Consider the following 21,244-nt stretch of genomic DNA (forward strand, 5'->3'; position numbering starts at 1 on the left):
ACCAAAGTTTTGGTTGGCTGGTCGATTAGGGGTTCAAACCCTGCTGATGGCCAACCTTCCAATGGCTTAGGCTTTTTTTTTCTAATGTTTAAATAAAACATAATGCTCTAAAAATTCAAATTCAAATGCATGGTATAGTGGCAATTAGTTTTCACTTGTAAAAGGGTAGTTGTGGGTTCAAATCCCACTAAAAATTTTTGCCACCTGCTACCTAGTTGTCCTATCAAAATGTGATGTCATGTTGACATCATCCAAATTTAAATTTTTACCTAAATTTCAAACTGTTATATCTTTCACATACATACTCTGATTTTGACGAAATGAATGTCACTAGAAAGCTCTTGACGAGATCTTCAATTTGAAATCCATTGTTGACCACTTTTGAGATGATTATTTTTTTACCTTTCGATGACCTTTGTGCCTGGTTTGACCAAATTTTGACTAGCCATAACTTTTGCATACAAACTTTATTTTCATCCGTTTGAATTGCATTGGATTTAGAATTTTGAGAACTTTAGCATGGTGCTGATTTTTGGAGTTTTTGAGATACTTCAATTTTGGTGAAAATATCCTCCAAATCAATCCTCCCCACTAAAGAGATTTCAAACCTCCAAAAGTTTGGATTACTCAGAAAGTAGGCGAGGGTATAGTTCCCTCACTTTAACAATCTCCATCCATCTTGCATTGCTTGGATGCATCCCCTTCAATCCCACCCAAAAGTATTCAACTGGTCCTCTTCATGAAGTTCTGACATTCCTGTCTAGGATAACATCTTCTGGCAATTCTGACATATACTCGGGTGAAAGATCATCAACTGATGGAACCTGAACACTGATGTCTTCATCCAAGATCATTAGAGGCTCATACAACTTCAGATTCTCAACATTGACAACTGAGTAAATTTTCATGTATGGAGGAAAATTAAGGTGGAAAGCATTGGTACCAATCTTTTCCAAGATCTCAAAAGGACTATACCTGATAGGCTTGAGCTTCCTTCCTTCACCTTGCATTCTTTCCTTGCTAATATGTAACCAAACTCTGTCACCAACTTGGAAATGGTGATTAATGTGATGCTTATCATGGTGAGCCTTGTATTTCTCCTAGCTCTACTCCAACTATGCTTCTACTACCTGATGGATTGCTTGGACCTTTTGGATGAACTTTAAAGCCCTTTCTACATCATGGCATTCATCGACAATATTGTCCTTCCAAAAAGCAAAATCTATTGGTGTCTTAGACAAATAACCAAAGCAAGTCTCAAAAGGAGACCTCTTTGTAGAAGAATGTGCTACATGGTTGTAAGCATGTTGAACATAATGAAGACTTTCATCCCACAACTTAGGATGCTTTCTGTAGTAACCTCTAAGAAGATGCACAATTGTCTTTTTCACTACCTCTGTCTGTCTGTCGATCTACGGATGAAAGGTTACACTTTTCTTTAACTTGGTATCCATGAGGCCCCACAATGCTGACCAAAATTCCCCTAAGAATCAAGAATCTTGATCCGATATAATGGAAGTGGGTAACCCAAAATGAACCCATACATTTTGAAAGTACATATGTGTTGTTAGTTCGGCAGTGACCTATTTTTTAGAAGGCATTACAATACACATTTTGCTGAACTGATCAACTACTAGATACAAATAATCATGAACCTTCCTAGGCATAGGTAATCCTCCCACAAAGTCCATAGACACACTTTCTCATGGATGGGATGGTACAGGTAATGGTGTGTACAAACCTAATTTCCTACTACTTGGTTTGCTACTTGCACACATTATACATCCTTTTATATAGTTAGTGATAATTTCTTGCATATAAGGCCAATAACAATATTTTTGCAATTGAGTCAATGTTTTACTTACCCCGAAATGTCCTACAATCAAAAAGGTATGTGCTTCCCAGATTAGATGTGCATGTTCATCTTTTGGAATGCATAGTTTTCCCAAGTGGTACAAAAAATTATCCTATACATAGTAATCTTTCTCTTCTACATGTTTACCTTGGATTAAAGCTACATAGATATCCTTAAAGTTCTCATCATTAGCATATTTTTCTTCAAAACTTTCATGAACTATAGAACTATTCTAAAGGATTATCAAAGAATTCATAATAGGAGATCTAGATAGCATGTTTGCTACTTTGTTATGAACACCTTTCTTGTACTTAATCACCAAATGAAATTGTTCTAGGAAACCCATCCACCTAAAGTGCCTATTTTGTTGCAACTTAGATTGTGAGTGCAAATATTTTTGTGGCTGGTGATCAGTGTGGATTACAGTTTCCTTTCCCATTAAGTAGTGCTTCCATTTTTTAACACTCTAAACTAAAGCATAAAGTTCCTTATCATAAGTAGGATAGTTACTACTTCTAAAAAAGTTTTAGAGTGGTAGCAGACTAGTTTACCTCCTTGCATGAGTATAGCTCCCATGGAAAACCCACTTGCCTCTGTCTCAATCTTAAATGGTTGATGTAAATCTGGTAAAGCTAGAACTGGTGTAGTGCTCAACTTTTCCTTCAAAGTGTTGAAAGCCTTCTATTTTGGACCTCTCCACTAAAAAGTTTCCTTGGTACTAGTTAATGCATGCAACGACGATGCAATGAAAGGGAAGTTTGTAATGAACTTCCTCTAGTATTGTACTACACCTAAGAAACTCCTGACTTTTGTAACTATCCTTGGCTTAGGCCATTTTACAATACATTTGACCTTCACAGGGTCTATTTTCAATTGACCATCTCCTATGACATAGCCTAAGTATACTAAGGATGTCTTAGCAAATTCCCATTTAGACATCTTTACATATAGTTTTTCTTTTCTCATTATGTCAAATACTTTCTTACATGAATTACATGATCATCCCAAGACTTACTGAATACAAAAATATCATCTAAATAGACTATGACAAAATCATCAATTAAACGATGAAAGACATCATTCATGACTCTCATGAATGTAGTTGGTGCATTACAAAGCCCAAATGGCATAACCAACCACTCATAAAGTCCTTGTTTTTTCTTAAAAGCAGTTTTCCAAATATCACTTTCTACAATTCTTATCTGATGATATCCACTATGTAAGTCTAGCTTAGTGAAATAAATTGCATGTTTCAACTGATCAAGTGAATCATCAATCCTAGGAAGAGGGTACCTATTTTTTATTGTTATCTTGTTTAGAGCCTCATAGTCAATGCACGTTCTCTAAGTCCCATCTTTCTTTGGAACCAACAAAATAGGGGAACCACAAGGAGAAGTGTTAGACTGGATAACTCCCTTCTTGACTAGCTCCTGCACTTGCTTCTTCATTTCTTCAATATGCAAGATTGTTAAATAGTACATGTCAATATTAGAAAGTGGCACATCTGGTTGCAACTAGATCTCATGTTGTATCTCTCTTTTAGGAGGCAATCCCTTCGATTTTCGAAACAAGTCATCATAAGTGGAAACAACTTTGACCATTTCAACTTTATGTTTTGGATCACATCCCTTAAATGCCTCAAATGTTTCATATTATTTGGCTCTTACAATCATCAACAAAAAATTCTTACTAGAGTTGACTAACCTTTTCATTTGACCAGCATTGACTAATGCTAGATTAGTCTTAACATTATGGGCATGTACAATGTATTCAATTTTATCTTTAAAAGATGATACTTATTTTCCCCCCTATAGAAGATAGCTTGTTGATCATACAAATAGAGACTCTTGAGTACAAGACAAAAAATATCTAAAGGGACTACATTAGCTTCTACCTCATCTACAAAGTTTGCAGTGATAGCAAATCTTAACTTGCATTGTTTAGTTACCTATAACTATGCATCATTGCAAACCCATCCAAGAGGATATGGTTTTGGATGAGGTGTTGTAGTCAAATTAAGCTTCTTAGCAACTTCCTTAGATATTAAATTAACTTGAGAACTTGCATCAAATAATGTATCGACCTTAGTATGCTTGATAACAACTTGAATGTGAAATAATTCATTCCTTTTCTTATCATTCTTAGGAGAAGATTTTTTACTTGTACTTGCACGTATGCTAGAAGAATTTGTAGCTAATGAGAGAGATATACCTTTTCCCTTACCTTGAATCCCAATGGTAATAATCCTTGTTTCATCTCTAGAGTCAGATCCAAGATCCTATTGAACTATAGTAGTAGTCTTTAGCCTCTTTTCAAGATGCAGCTTCCAGCACTTAGAGTCATCATGCCCTTCTTTCTTGCAATGTGAGCATGTGGGTTTCTCAACCTCTTTCTTTACTATAGCTATCTTTTTACCCTTCCCTTTGCCTTTGGACTTTTCCTCAAACTTAGATGGCTTTTTATCAAACTTATCAATAAAAGTACCCTTACCTCTTGACTCTAAATGTGTTGCCTAGACACATACTTCATCCAAATTACAAGGATTCAGGATGAGAATAGAATGCCTTAGGTAAGAATAAAGACCACCTATGTACTTTAGTAAAGTATCCTAAGTATACAATGGGACATTTAATGAAATAACCGTTTTACAAAATTCATGGGTATAATCCTAGATAGTTTGATCTTTCCCTTGCCTAAAATGTTGCTAGTTCATCATTAACTACTACATATGGCCTAGGGGGTAGAATTGCTTCTTTAAAGCACTAAAAAATTCTAACCAAGACAAATTGAACTTACCATGTTGTGAAGTTTCATCTTGAGTCCTACTCTTCCATCAAGTTAGAGCTACACCACCTAACTAAAGAGTGGCTAACTGAATTCTATCAACATCATCTACAAGGTTTTGAACTCTACATTAGACTTCTACTTGCTAAATCTAGTCATCTATTTTCTCAGCATTTAACTCCCCACAATATTTTGGCAAGTCAAACTTTACATCCAACTTAATTCGAGGCTTATGTCCACCCTTAAAAATATTAGAAGACTCAGAATGGGTAGAAGAAGGAGAAGAGCGAGGTGTGTTTGGAGGATCACAATCACTACTTTTCTTTTCCCTTTGTCCTTCCAAGCTACACGTCTTCACATATTTTCTTCTCTTTCTTGTACCAAAACTTCTACTATTGTCTACAAATTCTAAAGAGTCTTCTGGATACTTCAGTCTTCTAAACCTTGTCCACCACCTTCATTTGTCATTTGTGATGATGGTTTAGTCCTTCGTTTTCCAATCTCAAGATTTTATTCCTCGAGCTTTCCTTTGCCTTTCTCAATCCTAGATCTTGTTAGTATTCAAATCTACAATACTAGTCACACAAGGGCTTTAATACCAAATTTGGTCTAATTAGGATCTAGGACTCTAATTAGGATCTAGGACTATTACAAAGGAATTATAACTAATTACATAAAGTTAATTAATTTTTTTTAATGAATCAAATAATATAATTGAAAAGAAAGAACAACACAAAATTAAATGATAGAATGAGAAACGAGAGATAGGGACACAATACATTTGATCTTGGAGTTCGTCCGGTAAGGACTACGTCTCGAGGTCCTGCTCCAATAAGGGGATCGATCTGATTAACTCCAAAATTAGGTAAAAGTGTTTACAAAAATCACTCCTTTTAAATACAATAGCATCATGTTGTTCTAAAGTACAGGACTGATCACATCACAAATCTCCCTTACTCTCAGCACTTGGACATTCTCTCCATTTTTTGAATGACTGGTAAGAGTCTTCTAACCCCCTTTTTATACAAAAAATTAGCCAAAATAAGGCTATAACAATAAAGTATAAAAATAGGGCCTCTAACTAATTACATTTTGTAAACACCATTTTACCCATTTAGGAAATTTGGCTCTATCTTATTTTACGGGTTGAAAAATAACCAAATAACCTTAATTTATAAGGTTGAATGGTTTTTTGCTTCAAAGTTAAATTAAAAATCATCTCTTACCACTTTAAGTAGCACCAATGGCATAGCGGTGACCAAAGTTTTGGTTGGCCGGCCAATCAAGAGTTCAAACCCCGCCGGCGGCCAACCTTCCAACGGCTTAGGCTTTTTTTTTTTTCTAATGTTTAAATAAAGCATGGCATTCTAAAAATTCAACTTTGAATGCATGGTATAGTGGCAATTAGTTTCCACGAGTAAAAGGGTAGTTGTGAGTTTGAATCCCACTAAATTTTTTTGCCACCTACTGCCTAGCTATCTTGTCGAAATGGTGATGTCAGGCTAACATCATCCAAATTCAAATTTTTACTTGAATTTCAAACTGTTATATCTTTCACATACAGACTTTGATTTTGACAAAACGAATGCCACTAGAAAGCTCTCGACGAGATCTTCAATTTGAAATCCATTGTTGACCACTTTTGAGATGATTATTTTTCACCTTTTGGTGACCTTTGTACCTAGTTTGACCAAATTTTGACTAGCCATAAATTTTGCATACAGACTCCATTTTTGTCCATTTGAATTGCATTAGATTTAGAATTTTGAAAACTTTAATGTGCTACTAATTTTTGGAGTTTTTGAGATACTTCAATTTTTGGTGAAAATATCCTTTGGATCAATGAGAGTCCACATAACCAACAAAGATGCAAGGTTTACATTGATGTTCCAATGCCTTGTGTTTCTATGGAGGTATTTGTGCCCATGCTAGACAACCAAAGACTCTAAAATGCTTTATAATAGGCTTCTTTCCATTCCAAGCTTCAAAAGGAGTTAAACCATCCAAAGCTTTATGAGGACTCCTATTCTAGATGTAGTTTGCACAATTCATTGCTTTAGCCCAAAAAACTTGATCAAGAGACTTATGTAGTAGCATGCAAGCGATCATCTCCTTCAGGATTCTTTTCTTCCTTTCTATGATGTCATTTTGCTATGGAGTGTATGGTATTGAATGCTAAAGGTCAATTCTCTCTTGAGTACAAAAATCTATAAGTCTTGAGTTCACATACTCCCTTCCACTATCTGTTCAAAGAACCTTGATGGCTTTCTCTGACTTCTTTTCTACTTGAGCCTTGAAGGTGAGAAATTATTCAAACACTTCACTCTTATGAGCCATGAAGAATACCCAAGTATAATGAGAATAGTCATCAATGAAGGTGAGTGCATAGAGAGACTTTCCAAATGATGGCATTGGAAATGGGTCTGCCACATCACTATGAACAAGGTCAAGAACACTTTGTGCTCTCCAAGACTTCCCCTTGTCAAAAATTTCTTCTGGATGCTTCCCACATGTGCAACCTAAACAAACACCATCTGAGAACTAGACTTGAGGTAGACCATGAACCATGTTCTTGCTGCTAAGCTATTAAATATACTTGTAGTTGAGATGTCCAAACCTCTCATGCCACAGTTTTCTTTCTGTATTCGAATGAATTAATAAGGCTTGTGCATTAGATTTAGGCACAAAGGAAGAGCAAGTGTAAAGCCTTGAATCTTGTTTAGCTTCACCTATGACAACCATAGAATCATGTTTGATTCTTTTCACAACAACTGAATTTGGAAGAAATTCAACGTTGTTTCCACCTCCATAGTGAGTGATTTGGTAGGCTAAAAGAAGGTTGGAGATAAGATTAGGAACATAGAGAACATCATTGAATGCTCCACTTTCCATCTCAACTTCACCTTTTCCTTCAACTTCTACTTTAATATCACCCCCCACAAAGATGTGAGGTACCTTTGAAGGTGTTATTGAAGAGAAATCTCTCTTTGAACCTCCCATGTGATGTGTGGCACCTGAGTCAATAATCCATTCCCCCTAACTGACAGTGTGTGTGAGTAAAGCTTGCCCTTTTCTCTTAGACTATGAAGATGAAGACCCCTTTTGCTTATAAGCATTAGGCGATGGAATATTGTGCTTCTTCATGATGTTTTTCAATTCATCAATCTGCTTATGATAACACTCATTTTCATCATGACCAATTCTTTTACAATAGGCACACTTCTTCTTTTCCTAATTATTGTCCCCCTTTTTGTTGGTATTAGGAGAAGACTTGCCTTGTTGTTGATTTGATTTAGGTGGTGACTTTTCTGTGTCCCATTGTTTGTTATCTTTCCTCTTCTTCTTTTTACCCTTGCCTTTGTTTGAACTTTCACCAGTTGGATTTTTGGAGCTCTCATTGTTAGTCACCAATGCCTTAGACTTTGAAGACTTGAGAATCCCCATTATTATCAACTTAGCTTGTTCATTTTCTGACAACTAGACATATTCATCAAAAGTGAGTTTCTGATAAGAAGCCCCTAAGGTTGCCTTTGAGGTATTGAAAGTAGAGACAAATGTGGAGTAATATGATGGAAACTTATTCTGAATTAGATAAATCAACCTATCATCCTTAATGGGACTACCACAATCATTAAGTTTTTTTCTCAACTCATTCACCTTAATGATAAAATCTTGGATGGAATCGAAGTTCTTAGGATCTAGGGAGATAAGTTCATCTTCAATCTTGTAGACATCCTCCTTAGTCACTTTCCCATATAGCTTTTTAAGGGCATACCAAGTTTCCTTAGATGTATCATATTTTATGATCTAATAAAGGATCTTTTAATCAACCCCTAACCTAAGGATTCCTAGGGCTTTACTATCTGCTAATTCCCGAGCATGGATATCACTTTGAGTTACTTTATCACCTGTGGGTTTAGGAAGAGATCCGTCTACATATTGAGAAACTTCTTTGTTCATTCACACCATTTTTTAAGTGACCATGTGGCATAATTATGTGGTGTTAATTTTGAAACCTTAATATTTCCCATAATGCAAGGAAAGAAAGATAACAACAAAAAGAAAGCAACACAACACCAAGAGACACTCCCCCTCCCCATTTCAGTCAATCAAATAACACCCCCCTCCCCCCTAAATGAATGCTTTAGGCACTTTATACTTAGTGCGATTATAATAGCCACTTGCCAATTTAGGGCTTAAGTGGACTTCTGATTTTGTTGTTTACAACATCCTCTTGGAGTTCAAATCTAGTACTTAGCAATGTTTCTTAGATATACAACAATTTTGAAGTTTGATCAAAGCAATACAATGCAAAAAATGATCTATTTATGAAAGTGGTATTTATGTCCACACAAGCCTATAATCTGATTGCAGATATGGAAAGTAGACAAAAAATTATGCACTTTCAATAAAAATAAAACCTAAATATGTGTCCAGATGAGCCTGTACGGAGCCTCTGAGGTTGTAAAAATTGAGATTGGCAATTTTTAGAAAAATTTAGGAATAGAGATCACAAATAGCCTACACCAATGTGTAGATCATGAAATTCTACCCCAAAACAAAAAACATTGCTTGAAACAAGGAGTTCATATGAGGGAGATATCGCTATTTGAAAATCACCTTTGTAATTATTTTTCCTGAATCACCACCATCACACCTCCAAAAATCAAATGACTCTAGATTTCACCTCAAATGTCCAATTTTGATGAAACAAAAGTTGATTTGGGGGTTTTTGACCTTCTAAATGTGATACCAATATCTGATTTGCACTAGCAAGCTCCAATCTTGACCTGCAAAAACAAATCTCTCCAATGGCTATGCAATGAAGCTCCCGTGGCTCTAATACCATGTAAGAATTTTCCTAAGGAAATAATTCAACACCAAGATCAAGAAGCTCAATAGATAGCACAAGAGAGACTAATGATTATCAAATTAAAATCTGGATATCAGATGAATACACACTAGAAGTGCCTTGTATATAAAGGTAATTAGAATGAATAGGATTCAACAAAGAGATAAACATCACAACTAAGCACATGTCCACCAAGAGTGGATTATCCTCCATTGAGCACAAAAGTTTGTGCAATGATGAGAGGATAAGTTTACATAGGAGTATCTCATAAAGAGATGTTATAGACACTATGTGCTCAAATAAATTGCTAACTGCTATGTTGTCAACAAGACAACTCATATGTATATGCATATTCCTAAGTAAACTTAAGTGTAATAATAGTTAATAATTTACACTAACACATGTATACATTTTCACACAAACTTACACACACAATTTTCTAGAGAAATAATTCTTTTCTTGATAAAATATATTTGATGCAGTGAAATGCAAGAGAATCCCCAAAACACATGTCCTAACCCCCAACAAATAACCACACAATAGAATATACACAAAAACATAGAGATTTAGATCCAAAATAACACCAATTCTCATAATAGAATCATCATATTTTCATGCAACATGCCTGACTATAAGGCCTTCCAAGTTACAATCAAATACAAAGTAATTACAATAGTAATTCTGCAAGACCTTGCAAGATCCAACCACTAGCTAGTCTAGATCAACACTCTAGTAGAGAAATCCAAGAAGAATCCAAACTTGTGCTCATAAGCCACCAAGCAACCTTCTTGTTTCCTAAGCCACAACTACTCCTTGCTCCCTCTATGTTCGATGATGATAATGATTCTAGAATCCATAAAACCCTCTACTTATACTAAACCAAGCCACAAGTCAACCTATCAACCCTTACATTAAATAAACACTCATATTAAACACACCCTCAAGCTACAAGTTGACTTGGCTACAAACATTAAATATATGAAAGTAATGAAATACTTAGGACAAGCCCCAAGTTTACAATGCATAACTAACTAAAGCGACCACATAATAATTTGTACACTTAGATATAGGTTCATGTGTCATCCAAGGATCCAAATCCAAGAGTGCCCGAGCTAACTCCCACAGATCGAAGCTCACAAATACAATCTCCTTTGCTAGAAAATTAGGAACACTTGACCAAATGTCACCAAAATGGCTCTAACTCCAAGATAATAACTCCAAACTCTATGCGCACTTAGGGAAAGGTTGTCCAATATGTCTCAAATACATCCATAACTGCGCAAACCATAACTCCACAACTTCAAGCATGAAGCTCCTACATACATGATTGTTGACTTCACTAGGATGCTCGTACATCAATATTTTATTTTATTTTTTCTTAGAGGGTGTCCTCACGATCCAAGCCTAGTGGGTTCCCTTTATGGGGAGAACTTGGAATGAGACTAATCCCTTTGGCCATAGGATAACTAGCACCTTCCCTAACTGTCCACAACGGGGTAATAACAAGCAGGGGAGCCGAACTCATGACCATGGGGATCACCCACAACCTCAAACCAACTCACCTAACCCATGGGGGATATTTTATTTTATTTTAAAAGACAACTATAATTCATGGATTTTGTATTAATCTTTTTTCCAAACCCTAACTGGTGAATTCATATTTTCTAATTCCTTTTCCTATAAGTATCTTAAGAAAACCTAGGGTTTTGGCAGGTTGTAAACATAGTTTTCTTTAATTTGAACACAAGAATTTCTAGATATGTATTGTTACCAAAACAAATTCTACAATGAAATCTATAATTGCTCTTACAAAATTTCTCAAAAAGAGCATAACAATACCAAATTGATTCTTTTCTCCTTACAGTGAGCAACAAGACCAATTCATAGTTTCAACACCCCAATTCATGCACAACCTAACAGACAGAAGGACATAATCTTTTCAAAAGGAAAGATTACAAGAGGTTTCAAACCCTACCTTAATTCCTCTTGTTGATCTATAACAACAAAGGCTTGATTAACAATTCTAAAATACTCTAGTTTAAAAATAATTCTTTAACTTCAAACCTAGACCCATAAAACCTATAACTTTTAAACCCTATGTCTAAAATGACCAAAAAGCCTATAACCTCCATAACCTTGATAACATGTCCAACCTTTTTTTAATGACCAAAATAATTCCAAAAAAGAAAACATAATCCCTTATAGTTTCTAGAATATGCAAATCCTAAAAATGGATAACTCAACTTAAAATAAAATAAAATAAAATAATCATTTTAATTAAATATTTTTCCTCATGCAAATAACTTAATTTTATTAATGTATTCTTAGAACTCACTTGATTAATTGTATGTGCAATCAAATCACATAATAATATTTTAGTTAACAACTAATATTTACAACTTTTTTTTTTTATCGATAAGAGGCCAAAGCCAAGGCTAATTATTATTATTTATTGTTATTAATTATTTCAATTATTAGTTAAGCTTGAGTAGATTCAAACCCAAAACTTCTCAATTAAGAGGCTCACAATTTACCATTATGTTGTAGGCTCTTGCCTAATATTTACAACATATTAATAATAATATACCAATTATTATTTTAAAAAAAAATTGTAACATATCACACATTTATTGTTACTAATTACACAAGGAATATATAGAAGCATTTTCTCTCCTTTTTCCTTCTCATTATAGACTTAGTAATCTTTTACCTTAGTAAGAAATTGATTCAGTGTAAGGGATTACTAGGCTATCGGATTCAAGAGTAGGGAAAGGTCATTCTAAGGTTATAATTCACTCTTTTATGAGTGTTCTTATTAGGGTTATGTTGTCTACCCTATATGTTTTTGTTTCTTCATAAACTTTTAAATTTAAATTCATGACAAGTTATAAGCTTTATTATAATTTTGAAGATGTTTATAGATGTAAGTTTCGAATTCAAACTAATTTTTAATAGAGGAACTTATTATTTAAGAGGATAAATTATTTAGTGTATATTTTATAAACTAAATGATAATCATGATTTATTTTTATCTTTTATGATATATATATATATATATATATATCATTTTATTCATTCAAATTCTTTTGTCATATCTCTGCCAAACATCTGCAATACCATATTCAACTTGTGCAGGGTATTCTTGTAGATCTTCAATTTTTATGCCCCATCTCTCTCTTTGTTTACATTTAGGCTTTCTCACTACCCTTTCTATCTTGACCCTGTTGTCTTCTTGTCAATCAGTTTGCCTTGTATAAGTTGCCTAACATTTTTCTTATTTTCTTCCTTATTTATCCCATGTATAAAAACCTATCTTCAAGTACACAATATTCAACCTACTTCATGCATCTTATCTCATAGCTCTCTTTTCAGTTTTCTTTTTTATCTTTTAGTAATTTATGTTATTGGTTTCTCTTTGTTGGATGGAATCTTGCATGATTTTAAGGCATTACGAGCTATCTTGTAAATAGTAATTTAAAAAAAAAAATTCATAACAGTTTATCTAGATCAACTCTTTCTATTGAGATTTTGTAGCCTAGATAATATTTTCCTTCATTTAGGAAGAGATTATAAGGTTATAATAATCCAATGGAAAGTATTATTTATGATCTCATTGAATCTATTTATTTTATTATATTGTAAGTGATTCAAATCATCCTTAACTTGCATGAGATCTTTATGTTTTATGAATCAATCAAATTTTAAAATGATAACATACATATAAAAACTTTAGTCTTTTACCGTTATGTTATTTATGAAAGATCCAAGTTGATTTAAATTGTAAGAAGTTAAAATTAATCATGCAGATTTAGAAAGTATATCAAGGATAATATTCCTAACAAGTTAATAGCTAAAATGTTTTAGTTTGTTAATCTTATATGCTAAGACATCTCATAATAAATATTTATTTTTTTCTGAATCTTTCTATTAATACTCTCTAACAATGATCTTAGCCTTTTGTATGGAGAATTTTGAAGACCTAGTATTCATAATGTTTACAAATTGATGGCTCAAAAACAATCCCAAGTTTCAAGGAGTAAAGATCACCTCATTTTAATTAATTAATGCTTATGTAATCCTAATGGAAATGTATACTAAAATAATTTATTTTTTAAAGATATGGATAAAAATGTATGCCTTCTTAAGACCCCAAACTCATATAGGGGCAAAAAAAAATTGTAGTATTTTTAAAATTAATAAAATAATTTGGTAATAGCCTTTTATTGAGCAAAGGACAATTTTATATATATATATATATATATATATATATATATATTATGGATTTAAAGTTTAATTTACATTTAATATTTAACTAAAACCTCAAATATTATAATTAAACTTTTTAATTACTTCTCTTAACTAAATATAAGTATTTAATTAATTCTATTTAATTAAATATCTTTATATTTTATAATTCAATATTGTCAAAGGAATATATCGCCAAAAATGTACAGAAAGCAAGTAATAATCTAGATAACCTAGGTATTAAAGCTAACATACAAGGATTAGTTCATCCAAAATGTGGGTAAACAAAGTAGGAAAAGAGGTAGAAAATCCTTAGCCGCACTTAGAGCAGCTACAAGTGTGGCTGGCAACCAAGAAAAAAATTAACAATCTGTTGAATGTGGGAAAGGGGAAGCTCTCTTCTACATAATCATGAAGTTAACAACCTGGAACATAAGGGGTCTTAATGTCCCTGATAAAAAGTGTTTACAAAAATGTAACTTGTCATTATTTGAATATGATATAATTTTAATTCAAGAAATAAACTTAATAAAGAAGGAAAGAAACTCAGAAGATATTGGAGTTTTGGAAAACATAATTGGTTGAATCAACTAGGGCCTCTAGGGGGATAGGTATTAAATGAGATCCTAGGAGGACATAATTCAATCCTCCCATTTCAAGAAGTAATTGGCTAGGGAAGAAGTTAAAATCTTTAAAAGAGAAACTCAATTTATTCTAATAAATGTATATGGACCAACTCCATCATCGAATAAGAAAGAATTATGGAATAAAATAAGTAATTCTCTAGAAATAAATCCTTTTGAAAATATTTTTATTGGGGGAGATTTTAATACTATCCTAGAAATTGGAGAAAATATAGGTGGAACCTCAACCATTTCCTACGTTATGCTAGACTTCAAAATTTGGTTTGCAAAAGCACATTTTATAGATATCCCAACAACTAATGGAATTTTCACTTGGAAGAATAGGCGAGTGGGTTTTTGTAATATAGCAAAAAGATTAGATAGATTTATATTCAAAGGAAACTTAATCTCTTTTAATCACCCTTTTGGTACAATCATTCTTCCTAATGCAGGATCTAATTATTACCTGGTTAGGCTAGAAATAGGCGAAGCACATAAACCATTAAGAAATATTTTTAAATGTGAAAATATGTGGGTTTTAGACGAAGATCTTTTCAATAAAATTAGGTAGTGGAATGACAAGGATTTTGAAGGATCACATATGTTATGTTTTATATCAAAACTAAAATCTTTAAAAGAATAAAATTATAAATGGAATAAAGAATATTTTAATGGTCATTTTTAAAGAAAAAATAGAGAATGGAGAGGAATTAAGAAATTTAATTGAAGAAGTTATCAAGGGAGGAATGGACAATGATAAATTTATCAAAGAAAAATAACTTTTGGATAAACATGAAATTATTCTAACAAAAGAAGAAATATTTTGGAAATAAAAATCAAGGAAAACATGGTTGTTAGAAGGAGATATGAATACAACTTTTTTTCATACTAGTACTATTAATAGAAGGAATATAAATAGAATAGTAAAAACCAAGGATCATATAGGTAGGGTAATGAAAACCCCTAATGAGATAACATCAAATTTTGTTAAATGAAATTCTTAATAATTACGAACCCTCAAATTTAATAGCTCATAATAAGATGTTAGGATCAATTCCTAAATTAATAATTTCAGAAGATACTAAGACCCTAAACAAGAAATTTACTTTATAAGAAATGAAAGAGGCCCCTTTTCAAATTAATCTAGAGTTTTCAAGCCTTTTTCTTTCAAAGTGTTAGGAAATCCTAGGAGATGATCTCTAGAAAGCAATTGAGGCAACTAGGAATTGTGAATCTCTTTTGACAGAAATTAACAATACCTTCTTAGCTTTAATTTGAAAGAATTCAAAATATGAGGATCTAGAAGATCATAGGCCCACAACTTTATAAAATACAATTTACAAGATTCTCTCAAAAGCATTAGCCAATAATAAACTTAAAAAAGTTCTCCCAAAACTCATTTCAAAGGAACAATCAAGTTTTTTTCCTAATAAGTCAATCTTTGATGGTATTGTTTATATTCAAAAATTGATTCACTCTATACAATCAAATAAGGAATCTTCTATACTAATGAAATTAGATATTTAGAAGGCCAATGATAAAGTAGATTGGAGGATTCTCTATTAAACTCTTGAAGCTTTTGGTCTCTTGTCAATGGATCAACATATTATACAATTCTATTTCGACTCCAAAAATATCCCTTCTTATAAATGACACACCCGAAGGTTTTTTAGTATTTTTAGAGGGATCAAACAAGGGGACCCTGTTTCACCTTTCCTCTTTATAATTATGGCAAAAATTCTTGGCAAATCAATAATAAAGGCTCAAGTTGAAAGGAAGATAAGAGTTATTAGAGTTACTGAAGAAGTTCTTGAAATAACCTAACAACAATTTATAGATGACACTATTTTACTAGGAGAAAGTACCAAGGAAGAAGCTCAAAATTTTAAACAAATAATAAAAAGTTACATGAAAGCTTCAAGACAAAAAGTAAATGACACCAAGTCAAAAATTTTCTTCATTAATACAAAAGAGGAAGTGGAAAGAGACATCTGTAGAATTATGGGATATAGAAAAGGAACTTCCCTTGTAAATATCTTGGGATTCCACTTGAAAAAAGCTATTATAGAAGGTAAATCTTGGGCCATGTTTATAGAAAAATTAGATTAAAAGAATGGGAAGTTGGAAAGACAAATTGTTAACTAAATTTGGAAGAATGACTATGATCAAAATAGTTCTTTCAGCTATTCCTATACACCATATGTCATGTTTATCACTACCCAAAGGTGTTAAAAGGAAATTAGACTCTAAACTTAAAAATTTATTCTGGCTAGGAATCAAAGAAAAGAAAAAACAAGCTTTGATAAAAATAGAATAAAATTTGTAGACTTAAAGAGTAAGGAGGCTTAGGAATTAAAAAATTGAGTTGGAAAAATGAAGCATTAAGGGCTAAACTTGTTTGGAGAATGTTCCAAGAACATAACAGTAAATGGGCCAAAATTTTATATCATAAATATTTAATTATTAGTAATCCTTTATCTTTGTTTAGAACAATAAATCCACCAAAAGGATCAAGAATTTAGAACTTTATGTTAAATTGTCATCCTTTAATAGCTAAAAACCTAACTTGGGATATTTGTTTAGGACAAGAAGCTTTATTTTGTGAGGGCTCATGAGATGGGCTTCTTTCTCTAGATAGTGCAAATCTACCATTAAATATAAAATATATCCTGACAAATCTATGGGGTAAGTATGTGAGTGATTACAAAATTGAAATAAATAATAATCAATATGGAGAATGTCAAGGAAGATCTTTAGATGAAATCCATTAATCAGATTAGGAGAAACATATATTTAGTCAAATTTTAAATAAAAGCCAAACAAATCATAAAGAAAGGGAATATAAACTAATTTGGGGAGCATCAAAAGGTGGAAACTATAAAGTTAAGTTAGGGTATGAAAAGATAATAAACACAAAACAATGGAATTAGATTGATATTCCTCTAAATTTATATTGGGATCCGATATGTCTTCCAAAATCACACATCTTCCTTTGGAAACTCAAGTCAAAGGAGAATTCTAACAATAGATAGGTTTACTAAAATGGATTTTGAAGGAACACCAAGATGTCCTTGCTGCGAAAAGGAATTTGAAACTATTAAACACCTATTTTTTAAATGTTCATTTGCTAAGGAATGTTGGTATTGGCTATGTAAGAAATTCAACTGGAATTATGTATTTCCTAAAGAACTTTTAAACGTAATAAGCAGTTGGCCAAAATATATCAGTTCTAATGTTTAAATAATCTATGGAAAATATCCCCATCTATTCTTCTATGAGAAATATGCAAAGAAAGGAACATCATATTTTTTTGTAATACAAAGATGGATCTAACACCCTTCTTTAACAAATTAGAGGCGTGCATTAGTGAAGTAGCCAATAATAATCTCATAAATGTATATAAGGAGGAAGGATCCTTTTCAGATTGGGATGCACAAATGCAAAAAAATTGGTTTAATCTAATAAACCTCCAATAGCTTATACTAAAACAAATAATATTGCTAGGAAAGAATGTAAATGGTAACCTCCTCTTGCAGGATACTCAAAATTAAATTTTGATGGGGCTTCTAGAGGTAATCTAGGATCAATAGGCCTAGCATGTATAATTTATTTAGATAAGAGACTATGTCTAATTAAACATTCCAAACCCTCAGGATAATGTCTAACAATCTAGTAGAATTAGAAGCCCTAATAGAAGGCTTATGACTTAGTCAAGATATCAAAATTAAGAAAGTAATTATAGAGGGAGATTTAAAAATTATCTTAAATGCGTTAAGAAAAAGGGAAACCCCTAATTGGATCCTAAATTCTAAACTTGAGTATGCCTTAGATATAGTTGATAATTTTGAAGAAACAATCATCAAACATATTTATAGAGAAGGTAATAAAAATTTGATAACCTTGCTAATAAAGGAACGGATGGAGAAGAGATATTAATAAGATAAAATTGATATGTTAACCATTAGGCAGGCAATGGTGCATAGATAGTAATAATTGTAAAGGGAATTTTTACTATTAGGGATATAATCTAATATAAATTAAATATAGATGTTCTAAATAATAAAAAGAAAAATAAAATAAAATAAAAATATGTATAATCAAAATAATTTTCTAAAGCATATTTCAATTGTACAATAGATTAAAAAAAGCTAACTTATATTTGATAATATTAATCACATTTCTAACAACTTGATCTTAACTTATTTTATTTTGACAAGTAGTTCAATAAGGATATTAAAAAATTAGAACTACAAATTTGAAAATTAAAAAGTTGATGTCAAATGATTAAATTATTTAAGCTTTAGTCAAAGATAATTATCCATCCCTAATCCTAGACACCTCATAAAAATGGATATCGAATTTATTTTTGCTTTGGTCCTTATGGCCTTTTAGCTATCAGTAAGAATGGATATCAATTTGGGCCTTAATGCCTTTTACCTATCAAAATAAATAAATAAAAGGAATATAATTAATTTATCATTTAATTAATCTTATTTAATTCCTTAACCATTCTAACACCAAAGTCCACATCAAATCACATATCAAGCAATGCAATAAACATGCTCAAGAGAGGGGTCATGAGTTCATGCCACCTTGATGAATTTAGTTGGGTAGTTAATCATGTACTTGTCCACTATTTTAAGAAAAAATATGACTTAGGTTGGGATTTGGACATGAACATTATCTCCCATCTCTTACCATTGAGAAATTGTGATAGTTTGGCAATTCAAGGAACTTGATGCCCAATACTTCTAATCCTGTATAGAAGACAACCATATGCATACATGTATATGTTGGAAATATATAGGATAGGCTAAGTTACTGAGAGGGGAGGGCTGAATTAGTAACCAATAAAACTTAATCCTTAATTAGCAATTAATTCTTCATGAGTATTCTAATCTAATTGCATGCATGAGAAACTAAAAACATAAAAGCATTCATAACACTTTTGACACACAATTTGGTGACCTAGAAACCTTCCAAATAGAAAATAAAACTAGAGTGGGGATGATACCCACAAGCTTTAGTACTGTAGTATAAAGTTACCATGTTAAGGCTTACAAAGATCGATTCTGATGATCTACCTTGTTAGGAGCAATAAGGATTGCTAGGTCCACCTTGCAAAAGGATTTACAAACATACAATGAAGTATGCACTCGATAAAGAGATTTACAAAAGATTGTTAAGTCTACCTTGTAAAAGGATTTAACTGATCCACTTGTTAGGATGAAATAGTAGTTGATCTTTGATCTGCAACTTGGTTTGTTGAATGAGATTCCTTGAGTGTAACAATCACCTTGCCATGATAGATAAATCTTTGCTGCTCCTTATATTGCTGTAGCCTTTTATTTCACTCTTCTTCTTTTCTCTGCTTGTTACATTGCTTCATATTATCTCATTATATGTGATATAATACATTACATATATATACCAATCTAATTTACAAAACAATAAAGTCTGCTACAATACAAGTTTACACAAAATACACAAAGTCGTCCCAATTGTAGGAACTCAGGTTCTAAAGACTAGCTCAGTGAAGTTCTAATACTCGACATCCACTATTAATGCTCAACATCATCATGCACTCGGTAGACGTAGAAGCTTGGCCCATACTGATCACTTCCAAGTAGTCTTGAACTCAATCTGCATTGGTGACTCAGTGAATACTGTGAAACTTGACATTTAAACCGAGTCACTTGATTCTGACTACATAGCTCGGTAAATGCTATCACTATGAGCTCAGCATAAACTGAGTCACTTGGTTAACACTAAGTGGCTCGATCAACATTGGATTCACATTGTTGTAACTGCAAGCTCGGTAAGCATTGCACAACTTGGTTTCCACTAAGGAACTCAGTAAAACTTATGAAGCTTGGTTTACACTACTGATCACCATTATAGTAGAAACTGCTCAGCATAAACTGAATACTATTTCTTGGACTCGGTAGCAACTATAGAACTTGGTAGAGTTTGAAATACTTGGTTAACACTATTAACTATACAATATGCTCAGTAGATACTTACAATCTGAATAAGTGTGTCACTAATAACAAACATTATTGTAATGTCAACAATATACATATAAAATAGATAACAACAATGATCAATATATCATGTAGATCCCATAAGAAGGTGATTGTAACTCTCCCTCAACACATTGGGCATGTTGAATGGAAAAGTAAAGTATACATGCTAACCATACACATGCAAGTATGGGGTTACTAACCAGTCAATGCATCAATATAAATGACATCATAGCATATAGATCATCATCATGAAAACAACCATGACAATAAACTAAAAACACAGAATGTCTCAAAACTGATTAGTGAATTGTGATATATAAATGAAATCATAATGCGATGCCATACATCCATATCTTGAAGTATTGTGTTGAAATAACTAACACGCACATGAAAAATGACCTAAAAGAGTTTGGCAATATGAACTAAAAACAAAACTACGGGTAAGAACTACAACCTACTCCACATTTTTCTCTATAGATGTGGGTGTGCCTAAATTACCTTGTAACATATATCTTAAGTTGTTAACTTTTGATCTCATTGGACAATGATAAATGAAAGACCATTTAAGTAGATAATCACAAAGGGATTTGGTTAGTATCCTTTTGTCAATATATTTGTACCATCCAACTTGTATTTTGTATAGTAGTTGATAATTCAAGCCTTTTGTGTGTGTTTCTATTTATATGTGTATAAATATGTGTGCTCCCACATATACACACATATATGAGCATGTATAGATATGCATACACTACATACAAATAAACATATAATCACACTACAACTAATCAAGTAAAAATAATATCATCTAAAACTGAGTATATATGTGCATACATACACACAGAGAGATACATACATATAT

This window comes from Cupressus sempervirens, chromosome 5 (genome assembly GCF_028749045.1).
Source record: "Cupressus sempervirens isolate cs-2001-9-10 chromosome 5, ASM2874904v1, whole genome shotgun sequence".
In the NCBI taxonomy this organism is placed as follows: Eukaryota; Viridiplantae; Streptophyta; class Pinopsida; order Cupressales; family Cupressaceae; genus Cupressus; species Cupressus sempervirens.